The sequence below is a fragment of the Macrobrachium nipponense genome, chromosome 3, assembly GCF_015104395.2.
Source record: "Macrobrachium nipponense isolate FS-2020 chromosome 3, ASM1510439v2, whole genome shotgun sequence".
Classification (NCBI taxonomy): domain Eukaryota; kingdom Metazoa; phylum Arthropoda; class Malacostraca; order Decapoda; family Palaemonidae; genus Macrobrachium; species Macrobrachium nipponense.
In genome coordinates, this window is record NC_087202.1 from 33811720 (window position 1) to 33835734 (window position 24015).

The window sequence follows — 24015 nt, forward strand, 5'->3', positions numbered from 1 at the left end:
GAGTTACCGTGCGGACGTAAGGAAAATTTTTGTTTTTTTTTTTCATAAATTCACCATAAATCGGAATATTCCAATTTGTTGCAAAATAAAGGTAAATGATTGAATATTACTAGAATGTAATAGTTTTAGCTTACAATTGCGTTTTTTACCATCTCGGTCGAGTCAAAGTTGAGCGAAGGTTGAAATTTTGGCACTTATCATTATTTATATGAAAATATTTCAAAACTGATAAAATCTACAACAATGGGTTGTTTTTAGTTGTATTCTATATGAAATTGCGCACATTTTCATATATAAAACTCTATGTAATGGCTAATATAAAACTGTGCAAACATAACGACAATCGGACAAAAAAAATTATGATTTTTTTCGGAAGAGTTACCGCGTGGACGTAAGGAAAATGTTTTTTTTTCATAAATTCACCATAAATCGAAATATTGTGCTAGAGACTTCTAATTTGTTGCAAATTAAAGGTAAATAATTGAATATTACTAGAATGTAAGAGTTTTACCTTACAATTGCGTTTTTCAACCATTTCGGTTGAGTCAAACTTGACCAAAGGTTGATATTTTGGCACTTATCGTTATTTATATGATAATATTTCAAAACTGATAAAAGCTACAACCATGAATTGTTTATTGTTGTATTCTACATAAAATTGTGCACATTTCCATGTAACGGCTAATATAAAACTGAGCAAACATTACGACAATCGGACGAAAAAATTTCTAATTTTTTTGGAAGTTACCGCGCGGACGTAAGGAAAAAGTTTTTTCTCATAAATTCACCATAAATCGAAATATTGTGCTAAAAACTTCCAATTTGTTGTAAAATGAAGGTAAATGATTGAATATTACTAGAATATAAGAGTTTTAGCTTACAATTGCGTTTTTTGACCATTTCGGTAGTCAAAGTTGACCGAAGGTTGAAATTTTGGCACTTATCGTTATTTACATGAAAATATTTCAAAACTGATAAAAGCTACAACCATGAGTTGTTTTTAGTTGTATTCTACATGAAATTGCACACATTTCCATATATAAAACTCTATGTAACGGCTAATATAAAATGGTGCAAAAATTATGTCAAAATGATGAAATAATTTCTGAGATGTGTCGCTGATGCTTGTTAGTATGAGAAGAAAGAAATTCGCGCTTGCGCGCCTGGGTAACAATTGTAAACAAAACAACAGCTTGATCCGTGAACTCCCAGCATCCCCCAAGGCGCGTGATTCAAAAGTTTTCGCCTAGTAGGCCTATAACTATTTTTCCGTGAATTAAAAAAAAAAAAAAATTCATCAACGTTTCATACGTCCAATCGGCACCGACAGACAATTATCGTCGATGTTTAATACGTCCAATCGGCGTTAAAGGGTTAAGACCTCAGGTTTGTAGCTATGAAAAATACAAATTATCTTAGAAAATCTGTCATTCGTTCATATGCGAACAAACCTTTGGTCAAAACAATAGGATAGACTTCTACTTGGAGGGAGGTTACAGACATCCTAACCTGGCTGGGGGCCTACCCACCAGTCCAACTCACTCCAAAAGTAATATCTACAGGAGAGGGACTGATGCCCGTGAGAAGCTAGATAAAGTGATATCAAACAACTCAGCCACTGGGTTACCTACAATGATATATGGGACAAATCATTGCATTAGGGAACTAGAGAAACTCTGACTGTTTGATAACAAACCAATGCACCAGGGTTCGTTACTACTCCTCACTCCCCCTTGCTAGGGAGCGGAGTATATGCTACTGAATAGAGGGTTTGATTATCTGTACACCAAGCAACCAAACAATCAGTATGACTACCTTACCCACCTGTATCAAACTGGTCCAGCGAATGATGTGTTTATTCCTCAACCCGCCTGTAGGAAGAAAGAAAGGAACAAGAGAAAGAAAGAGACCAGCCAAATCACTCATTCTCTCTTCTACACAATCATCTTAAGAGATAAAAATGTGCCTGTTAAGGGCAACGATGAGTTACACAATCTGTTGGGCAGCCACCACAGGACCTAGGGAAAATGTGTCCACAGATCTGGGGGCAACATCTTCAAGTTAGAAAGAGGTGAACGTGAACTGGTGTAACCAAGTACAGTAGTACCTCGAGATACGAAAGGCTCTACTTACGAAAAACTCGAGATACGAAAGCCAATGTGAAAAATTTTACTGCTCTACATACGAAAAGTTTTCAAGATACGAAAGGTTGTTGCTGTAAAGTCCCGAGATTCGCCCGGACCACCGAGAACAATTTTAAAACTCCCGCACCGCCAACTGAGTAAACTCGCCACCATCCTCCCGCTCTCCCATTGGTTCCTGATGCTAGTCACCCCATAAGGTCCTGCTCTCCTATTGGTCAGCATCTACCCCTTGTGCTTTAAGTATTCTATTGGTAAAAGGATGCTGTAAATTGAAAAACTTATTCATGCAATACATTTAATAAAGAAAAAAACATTATGGTAAAGATAGATAAAGAACAGAAATGAATGGTTATTATACTGTTTTGGTAGTTTCAGTAGTTGAAGAGAGATAATGAAAATTTATGGCTTACTGTGTAAAGTGATTACTTGTCGATCGTTGGATACCTACTCGTAAGTGCTGGATGTAAACAGACGTTTGGAAGCTTTTTTTTTTGTTTGTTTATTATAGTTAATGGTTACTTAATAATTTGAAATGAGTACAGTGGGGCCTCGCTTAGTCACGGATTCAGTTAATCACGGGTTTTCCTTGGACCACTTCTCAGTCTATACCTATCACTGGTATGAATCCCTGGTAAGCTAAGCCTCGTCTGGTTCCGATAACCAACAAATGCATGAACAGATTCACATTATGATATTAAATATTAACTGACAATAAAGTAATAAAACCATTCTCACCTTATATATTATTGGCATATCTTCATAATATGTAGCCTATTCATGGAATAATCCCACATCATTGACATCAACTTGTAGTTGAGCGGCCAGCAGAAATGTAAACATGACTCTGAGTTACACTTAACAGCACCTTTGTCATTCTTAACCTTTTAGAAATGTTAATAGTATTATTGTAATTACAGTAGTAATAACATTTAGGAAAACATTAATTTTCAATTCGAACTTCTTTATTGTTTTGGTATAATGTAATCAAACACGGCAATCATACAAACGATAATTGTCATAGATTATCGTATTGTTGTTTGCGATCGGCGACGAAGCTTAAACGTAATAAAACCATTTTACCTTATGTATTATTGTCATAATTATATTCATAATAAAACGCATATCTTTTATATTATTGGCATATCTTCATAATAAAAAGCTTCTTCAAGGAATAATTCCTTGGGGAATGCATTTTTCAAAAGACAAAAATACACTTTATATGTTTAACAGCATGCAACGATTACTTTAGTTTGATGTGATTACATTAATATTACAGTATGGTACTCTAAGCAGTACAGTAACTATTTTTTTTAATCATAAATGTATATTCATTCACGAAAAAAATACGTATGACCACCATGACGTCACCAAACCTAGTCTCGTTCGTACACAATGATAATGGTTACACCGTTCTACAAACTACCGATGTATTTTTACGTAAGTATCCTCTAAATTCTGTCATAAATCACTTACTTTTTTGTGGAGCCCAAATACTACGTATATCCCGGAAAATTAACAAAATCGCGAATTTTGTTGTAAATTTATTTGTACATATACATTTTCTAACCTTAACGAAGTCACTGCTAAGAGCTACAAAGTAACTATACCCCATTTTCTTTAGTATAAGCTCTGCAGAAAAATTAATATATTTTGAATAACTTGATTAACTTTACTTAGCATTTAAAATATTTGATAGATAAATTTAATAAATAGATTTAACTGTCCCTTCAAATTATTTAAGAAATTATTTAATTGATTTGGGGAGTGATAAGAACCATTGACCTGACATAGGCTTTTTTTCAAGGGGTAGGCTTAGGTTGGGCGCGGGTTTTTTGGGCCTTGTTCAAACGGACGGCGAGCGAAGAAGGCGACAACTAGGTCGGCGACTTCGCCCTTTTAAGTTTAATTTACGTTGTGTAGGGTTTAGAAATTAATAACCCTTTAAATAATTGGTTTGTATGATCTCTTTTCCTGTTTGTACCGATCCTAAAACCTCATCCTATCCAAAAAATCCTTAGCTGCACCAAAACTTTTAACAGCCTTCGTCACTGAATCGGTCGACGGAAAATTCGGTAAGTGGAATAACATTTCTTATCAACGTACCAATTTATTTCCACGAATACGATTAGAGGTCGCTGGGTTTGCTGATTAAATATATAGGATTTGTTTTTAGTTTACACGTGAATTAAGAGGTGTGTGTCCAAACTGGGTTAACTTGAAGGTAGGTCAAATACTAATTTTCCACAAAGACTAGACCGCCATTATTGGACGGCTGATTTGAGCCAACGGACTTTTCGTCAGGAAGCGGTTTCGTCCTTTAACGTTTAACTTACGTATTTAACTTAACTTACTTATTCAAGACGTAATACACTGTTTTTCTTTACCTTGACTAAATTTTAAGCCCTTTTACATAGTTAGGCTATTGTAATATTGGAGTTTGTGAGAATTAATTAGGCATAGACTCAGATTGAATAATTTTACAAAGGCTTTTATAATAATATGGGCGTAGTAATAAATTTAGTCGAAATTAGGTCTGTCTGTTTACTTAGCATTACTATTCGGGATTAGTTTACTTTAATTTTACTTTAACCACTGGGAACTTAATAGAATTCTGGGACCAAACTGAACTACCCTGGGAATTTTATGGCCTTGGTTTGATTTATTCATAGTCCTATTTAGATTAATTGCATTTACCTGAATTACTTTTACCGGAATTTAACTAGCCTACTTAAGCTTACCAAGCAATTATTAATCCTTTGGATTTTCTGTCACAAGTCTGAAAACACGTTAGGCGCACGGAAGAATTGTGTGCTTAACAGCCCGTTTATACCACTTACTAAATTACTACTAGAGAACACTCAGTGGAAGGAATTACCCTTGTAATTTTGTAGAGTATATTCCTTCGATCTTCCCACTGAGCGAAACAAATTTCCCACAAATTTTATCATAGAGCAAGATTCACTAATTACTGTGTTTTCTTCTTCTTTTCATAACTAAATGATTTTTATGATACACTCATTTACAAATGTTCAAATACTAGAATGTAAATAGCAAATTTCTCTCTCTCTCTCTCGTCTATCTCTCTCTCTCTCTCTCTCTCTCTCTCTCTCTTTTATCACTTGCAGAAAAACTATAATACTGATCTATTATTTATTATCGTAATAAAAGAACAAAAGTCTTTTATTCTTTCTGTGATTTACGAAACTGCTTCAATACAACTTTTATAGTTGACTCAATGATTATCACATTATAACAGTATGCAAGAGAATATCTTATCACTATCCATGTTTCATTTCTTATCACCATAAAAATATTTCAAATACAAATTTCATTATGTATTTCTCGAGCTAAACTAGTAACAGTACGCTCGTTCCTAAGCTTGGTCTCTCAAGCTATTCAACAGTTACTCTCATCCCAAGCCTCTCTCTCTCTCTCTCTCTCTCTCTCTCTCTCTCTCTCTCTCTCTCTCTCTCTCTTTCTTTTATCACTTGCAGAAAAAACTATATACTGATCTATTATTATCGTACGAAAAGAGCAAAAAGGTCTTTTATTCGTTTCTGTGATTTACGAAACTGCTTCAATACAACTTCTATAGTTGACTCAATGATTATCACATTATAACAGTATACAATCGAATATCTTATCACTATCCATGTTTCATTTCTTATCACCATAAAAATATTTCAAATACAGATTTCATTATGTATTTCTCGAGCTAAGCTAGTATCAGTACGCTCGTCCTAAGCTGTCCCTCAAGCTATTCAACAGTTACTCTCATCCCAAGCTGCTCTCTCTCTCTCTCTCTCTCTCTCTCTCTCTCTCTCTCTCTCTCTCTCTCTCTCTCTCAATAAAATATGAATTACTGAATCATAATACCATAAAACTATTATGTACAAAGTTAATGATATTAATAATCCATTAATAAATTCATTTCTTTTGGCAACTAAATTGTTTTCCAAAATAATTCTTTCGGTAATAAACGTCCATCAGCTGATTCTAAACGTACACAAAAGACAAAACTAGATTTTTATTGCTGTATTTTGCTGTTTAAACATTAATATTATAGTTGGGTGCTGTAATCTTACAGTAAATCATGTTTTTTTTATCATAAATATGTTCATTCACAAAATAGATATACTATGTACTTTTAGTTTGGTGCAGCAGCCAATCATGAAAATGGAAAGGAATTGTTAAGTAATATACTTTTGTTTGCTGATCTGATGAAGGGGAAATTGAAGATAGGAAAGAATAACTTTGAAACGTCTTGAATTTAGGTTAAGTTGATAGTTGAAGACATATTTGGTGCTTGAACTAAAGTAGGCAGTTATAAACATTGAAATAGTGGTCTTGGGTGGGTTAATTTTTTCTCTTCGGAAATTTCCTTATCAGATTATTTTCATAAGAATAGTAATGTTTTATATACCATTGGAATCGCCAGAAAATGGCAATTATACGGCAATAAAAAAATATTTTTTTTTTTTGCAAAGAGAACATATATATATTGTGAAAGGTAAAGGAAATTTTTTTTTATCCTTTTTCATTTTCAACTTTCTGTCGACCAAACACTTATACAGGTCATGCTTTTTCATCATTTCATAAATGAACAAGAGCTAAATTTATCTTAGAAGTTGGAGAAAAAAATTCAGGCATATATAACTAGTAGCTCCAACAGGTATTAGACATTTAAACGAAACCATCTCACACCGAGTTTCAAAAGAGAATCGTCCTCTTGCAATTAGTTGTTACAGCACTATCAACATTTCTATTTACTAAGTGCCCTAATGAAAGTATATAGAACTTTTACTTACCTTATTTACATATATACACTATTGTACATTGTTTTCCATCCTCTTACTCATCTTCAGACTTCCGTTTTGGACGCCCCTTGGCACGGAAGTAATGCTGCAGCTGGCGCCAGCATCCCTCGTGAATGCCAACATTGCATCCTGGGCACCAGTGCATTTGAACGCTTTGGGCAAAACTGCACATAGTCTCAGTTTTGTGCCATCCAATCTTGCATATTTATGCTCTGGACCAAGCACTGATACGATACGACGACCAGGTGAAAGGCTTGATTGACGGCTACCACCAGAAGACAGGGATGTCGCACCTGAGAGTGAGCGGCTAGTAGATGGAGATGCTGGAATGAGAGGATAAAATCTTTCTTCGTTGCAGCACAAGCATGCAACAATCAAACGAAGGAATTCGCTTCTTTTCATTGGCTTATCAGTATTTTGCTGATACATTATATATGCATCCAAAACAGCGATATCCAGCAAGTTGGAGAAGATTTTTTTTCCAGTACCGTCTTGATGGTCTTTGCGCAGCATACTGGTATAGCTTTTGTCACTGATCTACTCCTCCCATACCGATGTTGTAGTCATTTATCACTTTTGGCTTTACCACTTCCCCGTGTCTTTTTTGCAAAGTTATGTTTTCTGCATGAGCATAGGAGGACAGCAGATACACAGGCTTCCGAGTAGCTTTTTCTTTGAACCCACACGTAAGAAGCTGACCTTTTCTCACATATAAAGGCTCTCCAACTTTCATTTTTTTTTCTTCAAGATTTGTGGCAGTCCCTTCGAGTTTATACGAATAGTGCCTGTCAGTGATGTTTTGTTCTCAAGCAATGCTTCGGCTAATGGCACCTTTGTATAAAAATTGTCCGTCACCAAATGATAACCTTTATTCAAGAGCCGACTCTTTTCCATGATACTCATAACAACTGTATGAGACAATCCCTTTTCTGAACCGGAAGCATAGAAATCCCTGCCTGAGTACAAGTCAATATGAAAAACATAACCAGTATCTGCTTCACATAGCTCAAATTTCTTTATTCCGTACCTACTGTGGCGTTTATTTGGCATATACTGAATATACGCAAATCTGTTTCGCATGCCAATCATACTTTCATCAATAGACACGGTCTTCTTTGGCTTGTTGTGTTTCTTAAATAATTCATTACAAGAATCCAAAAATGGGCGTATTTTATGCCATGGATCAAAGTTTGGATCACCTCGAGGTTTTACTTTTGAACTGTCACTAACATGGAAAAATCTACTAATAAGGAGAAAATCATCACGTGACATTGTCTCTGGAATAAAAGGTATAGGGTCGTTTACAGGTAGACCAATACTCTCTTTCATCCTTTACACGAATAAGTCCCATCAACAAATTCAATCCTAAATATTTTTTTATTTTCTCCTCAGTCACAGGGTTCCAGCGACGAAATCAGCTGCACTTGTGAGAAGCAATCCATTCAGTTTTGGTTGCAAGTACGTCAGCTGCATATTTGTTCGTTTGTTTTACAATATTATCAATGACATTGTCAGTCAGGAACAAATAAAGGTATTGAATGGGCTGGGAATTTCTTGGAGGCACACTAATTGGTCCTGTATGTCTTTCTGTAAAAACTAATTTCGTGCCGGAACTAATGTCTTCCGGCGGGTAGGCTCGTGTCCAGATGGATGCATGATCATAATCACCGATATCAGTATCACTATCACTTTCAACATCATATTCCTCACTTACGCTATCACTTTCAGAACCCTGACTTATGTCAAAATCATTGTCACTAAGTGACCAATCACTATCACTTCTTTCATTCGCCATTATTATGTAATTATATCAATAAATCACATAAAAAAGTAAATTTCACGGCCGCCGTCATGCAAAGAAAAAACCGCGGAAACTGACCAAAAGTTGCGCAAGCGTATTATCATCTCATTTAAAAAATTGAGGCATTGTGGCAATACTGTTTCTTATCTGTGTTCTGAATGGTTTACTTACCCTTATGACATCATAAAACCCCGCCTCCAACAACCACCTTGCGTTCTTGCCCGCGTGATTTGAAATTAAAGCATCGCTGAAATCGACGATCGCATTTTAGTAGCACATAAAGCGTCGATTTTAGTGACGCGCCGCCGTTCGTGGGTTAAAGTAGGCAGTTAAAAGCAATTTTTAGGGGGGGTATCAGGATAACACGGGTATTTACTTATCACGGGGGGTTCTGGGCCCTATCCCCCGTGATTATCGAGGCCCTACTGTACATGCAATACATTTAATAAAAAAAAAATCTGTGAATTAGATATCATAAAATATAAAATAAATCAGACTGCCAACAAATACGTATTTTTTAGAATTCTTCTTCTGTTTTATTATTACGTTACGTATACGTATGTTTCATTCAGCAATTATAGCTGTCAGTAACTCGGTATCTCCATTAGGTAAAGATAGAATAAAGAATAGAAATGAATGGTTATTATACTGTTTGGTAGTTTCATTAGTTGAAGAGAGATACTAATGACAATTTATGGCTTACTGTGTGCTAGGAAAAATGATTGCTTGGCGCTCGTTCGATACTCGTAAGACGGGTAAGAGCTGAATGTAAAACAATCGATTGGAAGGTTTGTCTTTTGTTTGTTTGTGTATTATAGTTAATGATTAATTAATAATTATTTGAAATGAGTACATACTGATTATTTATACATTTTATTAGCATATTCTAAGCTTTTAGCTCTTAGGTTTAGATGTCAGAATCATAGACTAGGCTACAGTAGCACCGCTAACATAGGCTAGGCTTATTGCTAAGGGACATATGCTAAAGTCCTAATATATGCAGTAAAAATGGGGTTGAACATTACATGCAGTTGAATATTACTCAAGTATGTACAGTATTTTGCCTTTTTGGAGTCATATTTCTTCCGTCGGATCGGCGTTGTAACCCTAGAACATGTGTTTTAGGCCTGGAAATATAATTTACTGGGGTGTTTTTGGAGGGCTTGGAACGGATTAGCCATTTTACATGTAAAATGTGTTCCAAGATACGAAAATCTCATGATACGAAGGCCGCCTCGGAACGAATTAATTTCGTATCTCAAGGTACCACTGTACCAGGGCTCAGAACTCCATGAACAGCCAAATTCTTCTTGAGAGCCAGAGAGGGACCAATACCCTTGACATCATATGCTCTAGCCTTCACAGACGTGGCGGCGGAATCATCAAGAGTCAAATATGCCTGTCTGATAGCTTCACATATCCAAAAAGAGATTGTATTCTTGGACACCTCTTTCTTCGTACACCCCATGCTAACAAAAAGCCTACAACAACCTGGCCTAAGATGTCATGTCCTCTAAAGATAACGCAGAGACCTGACGGGACATAACAAAAGCTCTTGAGAATCACCGCCCACAAAGTCATCCAGTGATGGAATGGAAAAAGAGGTGAACCTATCATCCTGCACTGAGGGATTCTGGGTCTTAGCCATGAATGCTGGGACAAATTCAAAGGACACTGACCCCAACCCCTGGTGTGCTTCACATCATAGCTCAGGCTGTGTAGCTCCTCCACTCTCTTCGAAGAAGCCAAGGTCAGGAGGAAAACCATTTTGAGTGTCAAGTTCCTGTCTGATGAACGACGCAAAGGCTCATAATGAGCTTTAGTGAAACTTCTCAAGACCAAGGAAACATCCCATGTTGGAGGCTTGAGCTCTCTAGGAGAACATGACTGCTTAAACCCCGTAACTAGCAGGGAGAGTTCTCAGGATGAGATGTCGATACCTCTAAGATGTGACACTAAACTCAGGGCCGCACTGTAGCCTCTAATGGCAGAAACAGACAAGCCTTTCTCATCCCTGTGGAAGGCCAAAAAGTCTGCTATGCAATGAATAGAGGTTCAGAGTGGAGAAAAACCCCATTTACAACACCAATCACAGTAAATAGCCCATTTGTCTAAACGGCAGAGGTAGACTTTCTGAGACTGCTGGACATATGTCCTGCTGTCCTCTGAGAAAAGCCTCTCACTCAGAGATGCTTGATATCCTCCAACTGTGAAGAGACAGGGATTCTACTGACTGGTGGAATCTTTCTGTGTGTGGCTGACAAAGATGCTGCCAGGGGGGAATCTCCCTCAGCACTTCAGACAACAATAGCAGATCCGGAAACCATTCTGCCTGTGGCCACAGAGGGGCTACTAAAATCATCCCGAGACTGCAAACTCATCAACCTATTCAGGACTTGATGGATCAAACAAAACGGAGGGAAGGCATACACCTCAAGGTTGTCCCAGGGACGTTGGAACGCATCCTCTGCTAACGCCATAGGATCCGGAAGCACCGAACAGAATATCTCCAGTTTCCTGTTGAACCGGGTTACGAAGAGGTCCAACATGAGTCTCCTCCAAACCTGGAAGAGCCTGTCTGCCACGGCCTGATGGAGAGAGCATTCTGTGCCTAGGATCTGATCCCGACAACTGAGCTTGTCTGCGACCACATTCATTTTGCCTGGGATATACCTGGCTGAGAGCTCCACCAAACTGCTGACCGCCCACTGGTGAACCTCGACTGTCAAGGCATGAAGTTGACGTGAAACCAGGCCCCCCTCACATAAGCAACCACCGTGTTTTTGTCCGACATGAGAACAACAGAATGTACCTCTACTTTCTCCCGAAATTCCTTCAGACCCAGAAAGGCTGCCTTTAATTCTAAGACGTTGATATGCTGTTGTCTGTCCTACAACTCCAAATGCCCAAAGTAATGAGGCCACCTAAATGGGCACCACAACCTGCGAGGGAGGCGTCTGAAAACAGAAGGAAGTCTAGCGGAAGAGAACGCAGGGTAACACCCTTCAAGAGATTCTGGCCGTCCAACCACCAACGCAGATCTTCTCTCACTTCCAGGGACAGAGGAACCCTTATTAGGGGTGAGTCCCCTGCCAGAGACCAGAATTCCCTGAGTCTCCATTGCAGAGACCAAAAATGAAGTTGCCCATGAGGGACCAGCTTCTACAAAGAAGACAAAATTCCCAGAAGAACCTGCCAATAATGAACTGACTGATTCGGGTGCAATAGGAAGTCGCGCGCCACTACTCGCAACTTCTCAACCTCTGATCCGATGGGAAAACTCGAGACTGCCGTATCGATGACCATGCCCAGATAGAGAATCCTTTGACTTGGTACGAGATTTGACTTCTCTTGGTTTACCATGATGCCGAGTTCGAGACAAAACCAAAGCAGACGATCTCTGTCCTGCAGCAGCTTCTCTCTGGAACCTGCTATGGCCAACCAATCATTGAGGTACCTCAGCAAACAGATCCCCCTGAGCATGGGTCCAACTTGAGATAAGAGAGAAGACTCTTGTGAACACCTGAGGGGCTGTGGTCAACCCAAAGCACAGGACTCTGAACTTGAAGACCTTGCCTCCAAGAGAGAAGCGAAGGAACTTCCTGGACGATGGATGAATAGGGTTCTGGAAGTATGCATCCTTTAGATCTATCAACAGCATGCCAACACTGATTGAGGGTTCTCCATCTTGAACTTCGTCTTACTGATGAACTGATTCAAGGTGGATAAGTCGATCACAAGTCTCCATCCCCCTGACACCTTGGGCACCAAGAAGATGTGACTGTAAAACCCCGGAGACAGACGCACCACTTCCTCTTTTGCACCATTGTCCAGCACTTCCTGCACTTCCTCCCAGAGAGCCAAGAACTTTGGAGAATCTAGGGGATATAGTCGCCTGAGCAGAGGTTTGTACGAGAGCGGGGGAGAGAAGTCGAATGGTAGTAGATACCCCACCCAAAGGGCATCTACTACCCACTTCTCCACCCCATAACTGTCACTTGGCCCACTGGCCAGCCAGGCACTGCCCCACCCATGGCAAAGGAGAGGGAGAGGCACCTAACCTATCGATGACCCTCCCTTATTTCTGCCCCCTGGAGCCCCCATCTTGACCTGTAAGAGCTGGACCAAAAGGGACGTTGGTCCTCTGACCTAGGCTGGGACGAATGGGAGGGCCCTGCCAAAACTGAACTCCTAGACGGCCTACCAGGTGACGATCTCCGTGATTGCTGCTGAGCAGGAGGGGGAGGGGGAGGAGGGGCGGGACGTCTCTGAGAACGAGAGACTGACTTGGACACAGCCTAGTGCACCAACCTGTTCTTTGTGTCTATCGCATCCTCCAGCTCAGTCCGAGGGAACAGGAATTGAGATTCTAAAAGATCCCTATTCCTTAGCGCCAACAAGGACTCAGGGTCAACCGATCTTGCTATCCTGAACAAAGCTGCATCTCTTCTGATCAGAAGAAGATTAGCCCACAAACTGACGCTGAGGTGTGTGAGATACGAGAACGCCTTGCCCCAGACTGCAAAAAACTGGCATGAGAAGAGGCACTCACCTACCCTTCTGGTGACCTTTCTGATGCAATCTTGGCAATGACCGTCGACCAGAAGTCCAACCACGACACAGTCTGTAACATGGAGGCTGCCGTAGACTCCAAAGTTGAGGCATCCTGCGGAGACAAGGACAGCGCCACCGACCTCACCTGCTCCAAAGTCAACCCTGGCCTCAGATGTATGACATCCGGGTTAAGATGACGAGACAACAAGTAGGCAGAGTTCATAGCATAATACTTTCTATGCCTCGTGAGTGGAGGGGGAAGCAACTTGGAAGAACCCCTTGACCGAAAAGACCCATCCCGATCTGACACAGAAGCGTTCACCTTATGCTAGACTGACTGGCCATGCCCCGATGAGGGAAGCTGAAACAACGACTTAGGATCTTGCATAGCCCCCAGCAAGGCTTCCAAGCAAGAAGGAGTGAAAGATGACCGAGCCTGAGTCCTACTCTCCAAACTGTTGAACACACGAATGAGATCAACAACTTTGGTAAAGAAAGACAAAAACTCTTGCGTGTCTCCTTTTTTTGTTTTGTTTGTTTATGTGGTGTTTTTACATTACATGGAACCAGCGGTTATTCAGGAACAGAACCAACGGCTTTACGTGACTTCCAAACCACGTCAAGAGTGAACTTCTATCACCAGAAGTACACATCTCTAACACCTCAATGGAATGCCCGAGAATCGAACTCGCGGCCACCAAGGTGGCAGGTCAAGACTATACCGATCATGCCACTGAGGCGCCTTGCATGTCTCCTTACTCCTGCTCTGGCAACAGAGACCGATGATGAGAAGAAGATGCAGGCTCATCCAACATGCCTTTCTCATGCAGACCAACAGCAGACCCAGCAGCCAAACAACCCGAAACACCAGCTGGACCCAAGCGCCAACTCCAGCAACGAACCAACCACAACACTAGGAACATTACTACGCACACTCCCAATAGATGACTCACATATGTGGCTACGTATGCATCCGTGAGGAGTGATGGAGAAGCCTCTCGAACACTTGACATAGAACGAGAATTCCTCAGAGTCGAACCCCAGAAAGCATCAAGGGGAGGGGGAAATGAACACTCCGGCTGCACTACTTCCATGTTCACAACCTTCGATCTCTTCACAGACGCCTTGCGATCCTTACAACAAGGAGTAGGCCCTGGTGCCGAAGAAGTGGAAGAATCAGCAACATGCGCACAAACATGCAAGGTTGCAACACACTCGCAACTCGAAGCAGAGGACGATGCAACCACTGCAGATTGCACAGGGGACAAAACACTAACACTCAGGAACACAGGCATGCTGCTCGTCACTCATTGACGAAGAAATGGCAAAGTCCTTATCCTTCTAACGCTTGATACGGCGGCACGGCAGAGATGGGGGGAGAAGGAGAAGATAACAGCAGTGATTTCATACACATCCTCTTGGCAGGAGGAAGGGGCGACGCAACACGCTTGTTCCCACTCTTCCCAGCCGACATGGCAGCAAACCTATCTTCTAAAACAGAGTCCAATCTCTTAAGAACGGCCTGACATAAAGCAGCCTCAGATGGATCCGCAAGAGAGGGTGCAGACGACACGGAAGGGAGGTGGAGCATACTGGATGGCAGTGATGACATCACTGGAGGAACATGACGACATAGAAGAGTGAGGAAGCGCAACAACCCCAACTGACAAAGCCGACATTACAGGGAGAGACTACACTGACGGAACTGGGAGTGACGTCATCGATGGAAATGACGTCATCAGCGGCGCTGACTCCACAGCCCAAGTGATGCCCAGAGCACCCCACCATTTTGGACCCCTCAAAATCTGAAATAAAAGAAACTGATGAAATAGCCTCCTCCCTCGCAGGAAGCAAATTAACTCCCAAGGAAGAGGGGTCAATATTACACAATAAATCAGAGGACCTCTCGATACTTCCAACGACGAATCAATAGAAGAAAAGGAAGGAGACAAAGGCACGACAACATTAGCATTATGGGGTGTGACTGTGGAAGAAGACGAAGCATCGGGGCGAGGAGATGAAAACCTTGACCACAAAGGAAGGGTAGAAACTCTATGATGCTCCCTCTTACTATAAAATAACTTCCACTGCGCTCTAGGCCACACACGACATTCCGGGCAGGGATTCATTATGGTACAAAGATTAGCAGGTCATCTACTGCATGTGGAGTGTGGTGTGGGTCTGTAGCTGAAGGAGCCAGGAAACGAGAACACAAGAAACCTTGAGTTCCCAGGCACATACGTTGGCGAGACCGAGAAGGAGCAGAAGAAGCCATAATACAAGCACACACACACACACACAGAACCAGAAGCGAAAACGGGCAATGAACCGGGTAAAAGGCTGAGAGAGGGCAACCATGAGTCTCACCCAGGCGGTTAAGAAAAAGACTGAACGCAGTGGCATGGGTTCCTGGTCTTTGACCAGTTTTCACCCGATATACGCACGCGTTGTCAGATCTCACAAGATTCCTTGCTTTTCATCTATATTGTTAAGACTGAAGGTTTGTTAGCGTATGAACAATTTGTTAATTTATAAGAAAAACTATCTCTAAATTACGTCTCTTCTACCATCCTAGTAATGGCAATGAAGATATCGATAGTACTCAGTCAGCCAAGATTTTGAGAATGTATACAGTATCAAATGCAAATGGCATATGATGACAAAGCTTTTATTCTGTAATATACGTGTAACTTTCAAACAATAATTTTCTCCAGAAAATATTTAGGTTCATAGAGCTTTTTGGTTTTTAGAATTATGGATAAAGATCGTACACCTGTAACAAAGTGAGAGCTCATCATCCTAATGTCTAATTATGGTAATTATCCACGGTAATTACAGTTGTTTTGTTTACAGTATCAAAAGTTGTATTGCTACTGATTCATTTGAATAAACTACGGTTTTTACCACTATTACAGACACTTTTTTACAGTTTCAATAGTTATGATAGTAATTAAGAACTAGTGACACAACTATTGACACGTCAAAGGTTACCCTATGGGTAGTTTACAGTTTAGTTGGCCAGGCCGCACAACACCTTTCTGCCCGGCCCATAATCCCTCTGCCACGGTATGTAGTTCACAGGCCCGACCCTGCCCAAACATGCTGCGACCTGTCAGACTTTCAAAACTTTTGCCACAACAAATGGCAACCATCTTGTTTGTATCCGTCCGCCAATTACCTAGCAGACGTTCCCCTTGGCCAACTAAACTGTAGGAGATCCATTATTTATTATCAGTTTATATAAGAATCCTACTAATCGTTGGCCACTTTTATTCATTTCTACCACCTATACCGTGACGATACCCTTGGCCAGGCTGCACAACATCTTCTGCCCAGCCCTTAATCCCTCCGCTAAGGTAATTCCCTGACCCGACCCTGGCCCCCCATGTTTCGACCCCAGTCTGTTTCTGTGTCAGCATATAAACATTCATCATGTCCGCTTCTTCCACGTCGTATTCCGCGCACGTGCAATTTGCCGCCGCCATTCCAATTACGTACTATACCGGACTTTGTAATTCTGTGCCATGACGAACGATCACTGCTCGTTTATTTGATGAAGACTGGCCTTCTCGGTGATTTTAGTGGTTTGTGCAGTCAGTGTAATGAAGGCACCGTCGGTCTTGTGAAACAAGGTGATACTTTTCAATGAAGGTGCAATGCAAGACAATGCCGGAAGCACAATTCTATTCACAGTGGCTCATTTTTCTCAGGCTTGCATCTCTCCTTCGGCACCATCTTAATGTTAATTCACGGCTGGAATCACAATGGTAAATTGGTACAATTCCTGCCGGGACGTATGTGTAGACATTTAGGTGATGAAAAACCGGAAAATTGGCGGACCAGGTCACGTGGTAGAAATTGACGAGTCCAAGTTTGGTAAGAGAAAATTTAACAAAGGAAGACGTCTTGATGGTTGTTGGGTTCTCAGCAGGATTGACCGCCAAACAAGGGAAAAATGTTTTCAGGTTGTTCCAGACAGAACTACAAAAAAACTTCTTCCTATTTTAATTGAAAACATAAACCCAGATTCGATTGTAATTTCAGATTGTTGGAAATCATACCGAAATTTAAGTCAACATTTCAAAACACACTGTAACATTAATCATACATTACATTTTGTAGATCCACATGATAAAACATACAGAAACACAATAGAATCTACTTGGCGGGTTTTGAAACGAAATGTTTTACCTAGAAGTGGCACAGTTAAGAACTTGTATAATTCACATTTTTCTATGTATTGTGTAAAAAAAAACATTACCTTACCGGAGTTGATTGCTCTTTCAAAGCTTTTTTAGAATTAATTAAATGTGCGAATCCATTAACTAAAGTAGATTCAACACTCGCCAAATTGAGGTATAATGTCGCTGGACTCACACAATCACGGGACATCGCCGTACAAACGGGATCGTCATATCCACCCGTGCCTGTTCCACAAATTCCAGTTGTCCAGTTAAAGCCAAAGGTACCCGTCCCAGCCAGAAAGAAAAGAAGAATCGTGCTCCCTGATGACTCGGATGATTCCGATTTTCAACTCTAGGCTTGACTATATTTCTGGGGGGGCTCTCGAGCCGACCACAGATTTGATGCCACACAATATTAAGGTAAGTTAATTGATGTATATGTACAATATATTCATTTGTTAAGGTTGAAACCAAGTAGGTAATATATAGCAGGTCAGTGTTTTTATTGGCAAGCGGAAGTCAGGGCTGCTCACAATATCCGAACATTCACGTTCGCTATCAGTTCACGTGTTCGAACTATGAACTCGGACATAACTTTAATCCATGTATTCTATGATATATTAAGTGTGTTTCCATATCCGTAGGAAGTTACCGGTGCCAGTCATGTCCAAACGTACAAGTAACAGCGCATGTTAATAAAATGATCGCTAAAATTGTAGCATTACAATGCTTACTTACAGAACCCACCATCTGGGGGGCCCAGGTGGGGCAAAGCCCCCCCAGCTAGGTAACGGCATGCGCCCTAAGTAAGGTTAGGGTGGTTCGTGTGTTTAGGTCGCAATCACTATTTCCATACCATACTGGGGGGTCCAGGGGGGGAAGCCCCGTGATCAGGTTACGGCATGCGACCTAAGTGTGGTTAGGTTGGTTCCTTTGGTTAGGTCGCAATCACTGTTACCATATCACACTGGGGGGTCCAGGTGGCCAGGTAAGGGCACGCACCTTAAGTCTGGTTAGGCTGGTTCGTATGGTTAGGGTCAGTTTAGTTTGCCAGGTAGCGCATCTTATTTCCCAAATGTTCTCTTAGGCTAACAGCGCATATGTTTGGTCTACGAATGTTGAGTAGAAGGACAGTTTAGTTACCTAGAACCCGCACCTCATGAACAGAACACCCCACTTGGGCTAATAGCCCACATGTTAGGACTACGAATGTAGAGTAGGGGGACAGTTTCGTTATCCAGTCTGCACATCTCATGCCCGAATGTCCCCTTAGGCTAACAGCCCATATGTTCCAGCTACGAATGTTGAGTAGGGGGACAGTTTAGTTACCCAGTCTGCACACCTTATGCCTGAACATCCACTTAGGTTAATAGCCCATTTCTTCGGGCTACGAATGTAGAGTAGGGGAACAGTTTAGTTACCTAGGCCACTCATCTCATGAACCGATTACCTAGCAGACGATACCCTTGGCCAACTAAACTGAGTAGGGTGACAGTTTAGTTAGCCAGACTGAAAGCGGAACGAATGTAGAGTAGGGGTCATCCCAACAGACATTTCATGACTTTCCTAGTGTTCATTGTCGTCGTCTTTGTATTCCCCCACCCAAAAACCCCGGTTTCCCAATAGGTTCCCCCTTACCGTTTTAAGGACATTTACCCATTCTTCTGTGTTCTCCCCCTACCCAAAATCCCCGGTTCCCAACAAGGTCCCCCTTACCATTTTTACAGGTTTTTTGATTTTATATTACTACACATATTTTCGAAACTGGTGCCAAAACAAACGGCCGCCATCTTGTTTGTATTCGTCCGCTGATTACCTAACAAACGATATCTGTCGCCAACTAAACACTGTAGGCACTCCAAAAATTTTGCCAGGATTTTAAGGTTGTCACGCGAATGCCTATTTCTTCATAATAATTTTCAATAATCTTCTAAGTTCAATTGTGGTTCTTACTGTTTTCCTCTTCTCTTTGTCTGCAATGGCTGTCTTGGGACCAATGATTTATTGAAAATAGTACACTACTGAAAGCGATAAAAAATAAGGAAATACCTGTGCAAGCATGTACTACTTACTCAAAACAAAGCAGCAGCAGCAGAGCGAGCTTTATAACAAGCATGTGAACAATGCCATCTAGCGGTGGCTGACTGAACCACTTTTGTTTACAAAAATTATATGATTCATTGGGGGTCGGATTCCAGGTTTTTGTTTGAGCTCAGATGCAAAATTTACTCAAAAATCTTGCATTGAAATCCAATTATTTCAAGTTCTAGTACAGTTGAGGACTGGGTCTCTACTGTAATTCACATTATTTACTTATGAAATAAAAGAGAACATTTTTATAGTCTTACTTCAAAATTATTTATCATTGATATTAATAATATATCCATAACTGACACTGGGGTCTGCCTTAACAGCATTAGTGAATACCTGGAAAAATTCAAATCCTCAGTCATGAACAGCTACTTGTTATGTCTACTCACAATGTTCTTTTTGGAATACCACTTCCATAAGATCAAACACATCACCCAAACCCTGGTGGATAACAGGTTCTATTACCGTCAGGTTGCCAGGGTGATGAGAATGCCATCAATAGATGGTATGAGAGTGAGAGGACCATTAAACTGTTCTTCCACAGGGCTACATTACACCGAATATAGGGAAGATGAGGCAGCCCTGAAGAAACCTGTATAACCCACCAATGCAGACAAAAAGTCAACCTTACAATCTACACTACAGTACAAGGATCAAAAGACTGCCCTAGTACCTCGTGACTAACAGACCCATTACTTGCGATAAACCCATGAAGAAGAATGGAGTAGTTTACCGAATACCATGCCCTGAGAATGGATCCTGCCATATGTAAAATGATAAGGCTACAAGTCAACTCTCCCAAAAGCTCACCATTCATTCACATGATGGGGTGGTATACCAGCACTACAAGGGAACATGGCAGTGACTCCATCATCAGCAGATCATAAGGAGCACAAAAAATCCTCGATGGCAATAAATACTACTGCGGCCTCAGATATACTAAGGAGGATCTGGCCATCCTTGATGAAACCCACCGCTGAACGCAACCCAGGATATCTTTCTTCTCGCTACCACAATGAAGAGAATGACAAGGTGCACCCCTGGGAGATCAATTCAGCTGCCTGCTAGGATCAAAACTCCCAGGACCTGGTGCTAGCCAGTCAGTGTCTACAACCGTCAAAGAATCTCCCAAATGAGTTATTCTGCTCCCAGCCAATAGGAGGGCACATCTCAACCTTCTTTTCTTCTTAAAATGAAATATACAGAGCTATTACGTATAGTATACATAGGAGGACACATCTCAACCCTTTTTTTTTTCTTAAAATGAAATATAAAGAACTATTATGTATAGTGTACATTCTCAATAAATAAAAATCATTCAAACTACTAGTCATTTTCTCACCTTTCCCAGGATAATATAAATTTATTTGGTAAAGTTATTTCTTACTAAAACTAGGATCATTTCAAACACTGACAAGTGATGATTTAACATCAACTCATAAGAAATAAACACCAATACCAGATAAGAACTACATATGCAATACATGATGCTCATAAATATATGAATTGAAATGATTTTACATGGTGTTACATCTAATAATTGAGCTTTTCCTTCTATGCATGGCATATATGTAAGTTGGCACTCAACCTAACACTGACACGATAATTTTTTCTGTACAATTATTCTTTATAATATTTAGTTTTTCACCACTACCAATTCAAGTAATTATCTGCCTAAGTATAAAACAACTTGAAACCATCTACTACTCAACTCAAATACTAGATAATAATCATAAACAAGCTTAATCATGAAATTACTTTCACTACTACAGTGAACATGATAATTGATAAAATAATTAAACTAAAAACAGTGAACATGGTGATTCATAAGATCATTAAACTAAAAACAATAGTATTAAATTCAAAACTTTCTTAAAAATACAGCACAATTTGTTCAAAAGATAAGCTAAAACAGAAACCTACTAACCATAAGGGCTATCTGGTTTTTTTGATACCAAAATCACCATAAGCAATTGTAGTTGAGGATACTTCTCTTTGAGGGAAGGAAGGTCAAACTCCGGATTCTGTTTTGAATATTTCACAGTTCTTATTTCTAATGGGTGTCTGATATCCATTCCACGATATTTTCCAGTGTCCATTATCTTTTTCACAAAATCACTGAAAAAATACAAAATTGTAAACTAATAACATAAACAATGTTATCTTTAACCTGCTTTAATCATGCCAACATTTTTATAAAGGATTAATAACCAACATAAATATAAAAATAAGCATGGGTTTGCTCCTGATCCCCTTACATATAAAGTAGTATACCTTAGACTTCAAACTTAATCTGTTCCAGAAGGCTGTTTGAAATATGATTTGTTCGAAATATGAAACAAATATCCCTATGAAAAATAAAGGGAATCAGGATAATTTGTTCCAGCCAACCCAAAAAGTCCCCCTTTCCACATTTTTTCGATTATTAATGTGTTCAAATATTAAATTAAGAGTGTAAAAAGTAATAATACAGTACGTTATATGAAGTAAAATATTTTAAAAATTTTGTTTCCATGTATGATTTCTGAACTGTTTGGTGAAAATGGTGCATGGCCGGCTGAGAGAGAGACCTTACAGACCTTACATCTTTTTCGGGTTGCCCCAGGTCCCTCAGTGTGAGGCACCTCTAATGTCTACCAGAGAGTTGCTAGTGGATCTTCGGGTATATTTTGCATCTTCCAATCTTGGATGGTCTGGGATGCATCTTAGATATTTGTCGAGCTTATTCTTAAACACATCTACGCTCACTCCTGATATATTCCTCAAGATGAGCTGGCAAACTCATTGATAGACACTGCATTGGTCGATGACTGGTGCGTAGTGGATTAATGTCCTGTGTGCTTTCCTTATTTTTCCTGGCATAGTTTTGGCCACTATTAATCTACCTCTGCTTGCTCTTTCTGATATTTTTAGCTCCATGATGTTTTCGGCAATTCCTTCTATCTGTTTCCATGCCTGAATTATCATGTAGCATTCTCTTCTCCTTTCTAGACAATATAATTTTAAGGATTGTAGTCTTTCCCAGTAGTCAAGATCCTTAACCTCTTCTATTCTAGCTGTAAAGGACCTTTGTACACTCTCTATTTGTGCAATATCCTTTTGATAGTGTGGGTACCATATCATATTGCAATATATTCAAGTGGACTACGAACATACGTTTTATAAAGCATAATCATGTGTTCAGCTTTTCTTGTTTTGAAGTGCCGTAACAACATTCCCATTTTTGCTTTCATTTTGCCAATAGAATTGCTATTTGATCATTGCATAACATGTTCCTATTCAACATCACACCAAGGTCATTAACTGCTTCCGTTGTGATTGTCTCATTATTAGGTCCCCTATATGCATATAACTTTCCTTCTGTCTCCATAATTTATTGATTCAAATTTATCAGAGTTAAATACCATCCTATTTACCTCTGCCCATCATATAACTTTGTTAAGGTCTCTTTGTAGCCATTCCTAATCTTCATCACAAGTAATTTCTCTACTTATTCTTGTGTCATCGGCAAAACTACTCACTACCAAGTCCTTAACATTACTGTCTATGTCTGCAATCATAATAACAAACAGTAATGCAGCTAACACCGTAACTTGTGGCACACCGGATATTACCTTAGCTTCATCCAATTTCTCATCGTTTCCAATAACTATCTGTTTTCTGTTGTGTAAAAATTCTTTTAACCATCTTCCTACTTTATCCACTATATTATGTTTTCTCATTTTATTCGCTAATATATTATAATCTACCTTGTCAAAAGCTTTTGCAAAGTCTAGATAAACCACATCTGTTTCATTTCCGTTTTTCATACTTTTGTATATGTTCTCACGGTGGACTAACAGTTTGGTTTGTGTACTTTTTCCTGGTACAAAACCATGTTGTCCTATATTTATAAACAAATTATTTTTTATTAAATGTTTCATAATATTTTCTTCAATTACCCTTTCATACACTTTCATAATATGTGATGTTAGACTCACAGGCCTATAATTACTTGCCTCCTAGTCTTGATTCACTTTTGAAAGTAGGGGTATTTTTTGCTAATACAGTATACCTTGGGTTACGAATTTAATCGTTCCAGAACCTGCTTCGTAACCTAAAAAATTCGTAACCCAAATGGATTTTTCCCATAAGAATGTTATAAAAAGCAAATATGCGTTCCACCGACCATGAATAAACCATTTCAATTCATATTTTTCCATTATTTTTGTTCACTAAGGTTGAAAATTCGTGTAGGAATTACATAAAATTATAAAATTGAAGAATGAAATAAATTAAATATAAACACTAGATTTAATATGCATTCACAGTAAAACTGAACTTACCTTTGGCGAGTGTGGCTGCTGGCTTGACGGAGACGGGAGGAGGAGGGGAAGGGTGAGGAGGAGAGGGTTAGGGCTTGGGGGGGGAATCTCCCTCCGTGA

General features: G+C 39.8%; 1 protein-coding gene and 1 long non-coding RNA gene across 3 annotated transcripts in view; one reads left to right on the forward strand and one right to left on the reverse strand.

Moving 5' to 3' along the window:
• The window catches only part of LOC135221697 (protein argonaute-3-like), a 699537-nt gene that overhangs the window by 280644 nt on the left and 394878 nt on the right, over positions 1 to 24015 (forward strand). The gene's annotated exons all lie outside the window — the stretch shown is intronic.
• The window catches only part of LOC135221696 (uncharacterized), a 74388-nt gene continuing 52211 nt past the window's right edge, over positions 1839 to 24015 (reverse strand). Inside the window, exons 2-3 of the long non-coding RNA XR_010316073.1 lie at positions 21519 to 21709; positions 1839 to 1871 (exon numbers count right to left, since the gene is read on the reverse strand). This is a non-coding gene — a long non-coding RNA (uncharacterized LOC135221696). The remainder of the gene's footprint in view (positions 1872 to 21518; positions 21710 to 24015) is intronic.